Below are 5,636 nucleotides of genomic sequence, written 5' to 3'. Positions count from 1 at the left end.
GAAGAAGTAAAACTAGATTCAAATTCAGGTGTGAGTACAAAGGCCAGTTCTTCGTGGTAGAAGGACACAGAGCAAATACATAGTCTGAGGTAAGAGAGATGAGGCTGGAAGTGAAAAGAAATCTCCAGTCTTACTATTGCTTACACACTTTATAGACTCAAAATGTTTACATGTATTTTCCCATGGTCGAACTAAGCGTGGAGATCTCATGAGCCAAGGAATGCATACACATCCAGATGGCCCAGAAAAACCACCTTGTTCATTTACATGTGTTGACAGTGACAGGAGTGGGCAATGACTGTTCATAAGAACTGTAAGAATTTCTCAGGGCTTATTCACTTTATCTTTTTGATATTATGTTTAGACCTCCTAGAACCCTTAGCGGTTCCCTATTTTGAACTTATTAAAGAGCATTAAAGTGATTCTAAAAACTGGACACGTCTGAGTGGTCCTTCAACTAAAGACTATAATAAGTTTTTTAGCTTCTTTTAAAAACTGAAATATTTAACAATTTTAAGACATGGAATGATGCTGAATTATCTTTAAGGTCTCTGGAAAACTATAGCAGAGACTCTAGTGAAATGTGGGAAGGACAAAAGAAACTTCAACGGAAGATGAAGAACAATGAAGAAAGAATCACAGGTGAAATCAGAAGTGGAAAGACCCACGTGATAGAACCACGGTATAGGGATGGTCACTGAGTGATGCCTGCGGTGGGAGAACATGATGGAGGAACTGGAATACCACTGGGCACTGTGTGGCAGGATCCAGGGACAAGACAGACATACGGAATACACAAACTGCTGCCAGGCTGGAAAGGCTCAGTATTTGCCATAGGATTCTCTTCAGAGAGCTGCCTACAGAAGAACCTATAGAGGAGTCATATGAAAAACGCAACACAAAGATGGCTTTTATATCCATGGTGCCAAAGTTAAATTACTGATGCAATCCATCTGGAAACAAGCCACCCTTCTTTTTCTAATGCACGTCCAGATTTGCTACTTCATCTCACCACAAACTGGCATTCATTCATTCATTCATTCAACAAAAATTCATTGAGTGCTTCCTATGTATCAGGCACTGTTTCAGGCAATGAGGATACTGTAGTGGGAGGGGAAAAAGATCTGTGCTCTTCTGGGGCTTTACTTTCTGGTGAGGGGAAGAAAGACAAATAAATAAACAAACTCTATAGGCTACTAGGTGATAAGCACTAGAGAAAAATAAATCAGTAAATAGGGATGGGGAATGTCGTGGGGAAGTGGGAGGTGACAATTTTAAGTCCAGCCATCAGAGGTCTCCTTGAATAGGTGACTATGGGACGAAAAAACCTAACTGAAGGGTGGGAGGGATCCAAGCAGAATTATGTGGAGGAAGAGCATCCCAGGCAGCAGGTGTGGATGCCCTGAAGTAGGAGAATGCCAGAATGTTCCAGAAACAGCAAGGGGACCATTGTGGCTGGAGCAGAAGGAGTGAGGGGAGTGTGGTAGGAGCTGAGGACAGAGAGAAGGTGGGTGGATGAAAAGATGATGCAGGGCTATGTAGGCCAGTCGAAAACTTGTAGTTTTTACTCTGAAAAGGCATTGGGTAGTTTTAGAGCAGAGTCATGACTTGATATGAAATATGTTAATTATGCTGTGTTGAAATAAGACTGAGGGGATCCAGGTGGTGGCAGAAAAGCCAATTAGGAGGATAATAATCAAAGGGGGCAAAAATGAAGGTGGCCTGGACAAAGGAAAGATGTCAGTGGAGGGGATGAGAAGTGGTAAGATTCTGGATATTTCTGGAAGAGCTGACATATTAGACGTATCGCATGAGAGAAAGAGAGGAGTCAAGAATAACCGCAAGATTTTGTACTTGAACTACTAGAGGGATGGAGTTGCCATGTACTGAGATGGGGAACCCTTGAGTAGTTCGAGGAGGAAGATCAAAAGTTTGGATGAGGACACAGGTTTGAGATGTTTCGCAGACACCAAGTGGAGGTGTGAGATGCCCATCTGGAGTTCAGAGAGGTCCAGACTGAGATAAGCACAAGGTTTGAAGCGAGAAACCGGACCATTGTCAGGGAGTTCAGCACAGAGAAAAAAGGAAGAGTTCCGAGGACTGAATCCTAGAGCTATCCGACGTTTAGAGCTCAAGGAGATGAGGACGAACCAACAAAGAAATGGCCTGCAAATGATACAAACAAATTAGGACAAATTAGTCATAAAGAACATGTAATAGCTTGAACTTGGATAGCATTCTCATGCCACACATTCCTCTTACTCTACTGATATGTATTCAAAACAGTCCCTTATTCATTTAGTGTTTGCAACACCCAAGAATTCACAGGAACAACCTTTTGACAGAATCTGTTTATACCTTCTGAAACCTGCACTGAGACCCAGAAAACTATATTTGTTCTTAAGAGTTTGATTATTAGTTTCAATTAAGTCATCAGAAAAGAATGAGATTATTGTGTTTACTATGAAATACGAGTATATAAAAACAAAATGCAATGAAATGTCAATAATAACTAATTGAGATCGGTAGAATCACAGATGTAATTACACGGGGTTCAGCCAGTAATGATTTACAAATTTCTTTTGAGTCTAGATAAAAGAAAGAATACTCTTTGGGAGAAAACAAAGAGGGAGGTATTGAAGCAAGTAAAGAAAAAAAGCAGAAAGGTGCTGATATTCGCCTGATTAGAGGGAAGGTTGGAGAATCTTCTTAAAGGGAAATTATAATAATCATTATCAGGAAGTAACTTCCCAAATGTTCAAGGTGGAAGACTTGATTTACGTCTTCTCCCCTCTTGTCCTTTTGGGGTGAGAAATGCTATGGAAATCCAATAAGCACCGCAGGAAGGAAACTGGTTAAGATACAGTGCAAAACAACAATGTGGAGTACTATTTAGCCATTAAAAATCATAATTTAGAAGCATACTTCACTCAGAAAAATGTTTATTGTTAAGAAAAAAATGTTTATTGTTGAGGAAAAAACAGATATTCTCCATTATCTCAAAAAAAGCAAGATATCTCAATTTTTAAAAATCTACATGCTAGGTAGGAGGGGGTGAGGATGGGGGAGAAGGGAAAGGGATTAGAAAGTACAAATTAGTAATCACAATATAGCCACGGGGATATGAAATACAGTTTCAGGAATATAATCAATAATGTTGTAAAGGTTTTGTAGGGGATCAGATGGGCACTTGTTTTATTAGGGAGACCACGTCATGGACTGTGTAGATGTCTGACCACTGCGCTGAACACTTGAAACTGAAGCTGAATAATATGGAATGTCAACTATTTTACATATATGTATATGCCTATATATGTATGTATACATATATGCATGTATGTATACATATATATATATTCACAGCATGTGGAGTACAGCATAGGGAATAGAGTCAGTGGAATTGTAACAGCTACATACCATATCACAGGGGTAGTACATTGGGGGATGGGGGTTATCACTTTGTGAGGGGTGTAAATGTCTATTACATTATTTTGTTCACCTGAAACTAATTAAAAAAATCTACATGCATAGAGAAACAACTTCAAGTATATAGAACAGTTGATGGGAGAATAAGAGGTGATTTTAATTTTCTCCCAGTTGCTTTTTAAAATTTTCCAAATCTCTTACAATAAGTATCTTTGTAAAAATAAATATATAAAAAAAAAAAAAAAATGAGGAGCTACTAAAAGGCTGGTGGACTTCAAAGCCCAGAGAATGAAATCAAAGCAATTTCTATCATCTAATGCTCCAGTCAGAAGTTAACAGTCACTGTGTGTAGTTCTGTAGGGGACAGGATGAGTTTTCACTTGGTTAGGTTTGGTTATCATAAAACAAATATGGGGGCAGCCGGATGGCTCAGTTGGTTAGAGCACGAGCTCTTAACAACAAGGTTGCCAGTTCAATTCCAGCATTGGATGGTGGGCTGCGCCCCCTGCAACTAAGATTGAAAGCAGGGACTGGACTTGGAGCTGAGCTGCGCCCTCCACAACTAGATTGAAGGACATCGACTGATGGGTCCTGGAAAAACACATTGTTTCCCCCCAAAAAAAGAAAAGAAAAAAGAATATGATTATGAAAAAACACACAAAAAACCAATATGTAGAAAAGTTGAAAAAAGTCTGGCTAGAAACCAACATTAAATATTAATATATTACAAAATTGGCAAAACAAGTTTAAAATTTTAAGAGCCAAAAGGATGTGGGGAAAAAACATATTTTTACATACTATATACGTACAAATTTTTAGTAGTGATGGATATTAGCACAACCTTTTTGAAAGCAATTTATCAATAAGGATGACGAAACACAAAATGTGCATGTTCAAAATGGTGCAGCCACTGTGGAATGGTTTGGCAGTTTCTTATAAAATTACACATGTAACTACCCAACAATTGCACCGACATTTATCCCAGAGAAATGAAAACTTACGTTTACACAAAAACCTGTACATGTATGTTCACAGCAGCTTTATTCATAATAGCCCAGATGTTCTTCAAAGAGTGAATGGTTAAATAAAGCATGGGTACTCACCAATAAAAAGGAGTGAACTAGTGATAAACACCAACTTGGATAATCTCCAGGGAATGATGCTCAGTGAAAAAAGCAATCCCAAAAGTCACATACTATGTGATTCCATTTCTGAATGACTTGGACTTTTGAAATGACAAAAGTATAAATACGGAGACTAGTGGTTGCCAGGGTTGGGTGGGACGGTGGGAAGTATGCCTATAAAAGGGCAATTAGAGGGATCCTTGTGGTGATGGAAATGTATTTTGAGTATTAATGGCAATATTCTGGTTTTGATATTGTATTCTAGTTTTGCAATATGTTACTATTGAGGGACACTGAGTAAAAGGTACTTGGGTTCTCTGCATTATTTCTTACAACTGCACGTGTGTCTACAATTGTCTCCAAATAAAAACTTCCCTTTAAAAAAAAGTATGTCTTCTTTTGGCCAGTTATCGCAAGTCTGGAAATTTGTCCTAGGGATATAATCCAAAACAAGAAAAATGTTAATTGCACCAGATGTCCACTACAGCGTTATTTACAACAGGGAAACGAAACCATCTAAGTGTCCAAACAAAAATATTTAGACAAGTCATGACATAGCCACCCAAGAATTACGTAGTCTTTTGATACAGCAACAAAGAAATGTTATTTGAAAAGAAATGTTATTCAAAATTGAAGTACAATATGACAGCTCTGTGAAGGGGACTGGATGATATTAGAAAAGTCTTATCAGTATTCCATGTGGAATTCTAGCAGAAATATTTGCCTTTCTTCAAACTTTTCGTAACGTTGTTACATGGCTTTCACATGATTTGGGGATGAGGGTGGGGGGAATAACAGTAAAGGACATTTTTTAATGTTAAATTACAAATGTCGGAATCACAATGAAAGTTCTTTAAATTCGTCCCATCCTGCAGAGCAAACTTCGTTTTTCAGGTTCCAGGTTTGGATCAAGAGCGCACCCAAGGGCCCGCCGTCCTGAGCCCGGGGCGGGTACCATTAGGTAGGTACCCGGTTGGTCGGCGGCTGCTGCTCCAGAGCTGCACTCAAAAGCCCCAACTCGGGACCCCCGAACAAGGGCGAGGCCGCTGCCCGGAGGTGCAGTGACCACTCTAAGGTCACCATCGA

Source organism: Rhinolophus sinicus, linkage group LG07 (assembly GCF_036562045.2).
Source record: "Rhinolophus sinicus isolate RSC01 linkage group LG07, ASM3656204v1, whole genome shotgun sequence".
Classification (NCBI taxonomy): Eukaryota; Metazoa; Chordata; class Mammalia; order Chiroptera; family Rhinolophidae; genus Rhinolophus; species Rhinolophus sinicus.
The sequence above is the reverse complement of the archived record's forward strand: the minus strand, read 5'-3'. Positions refer to the sequence as shown.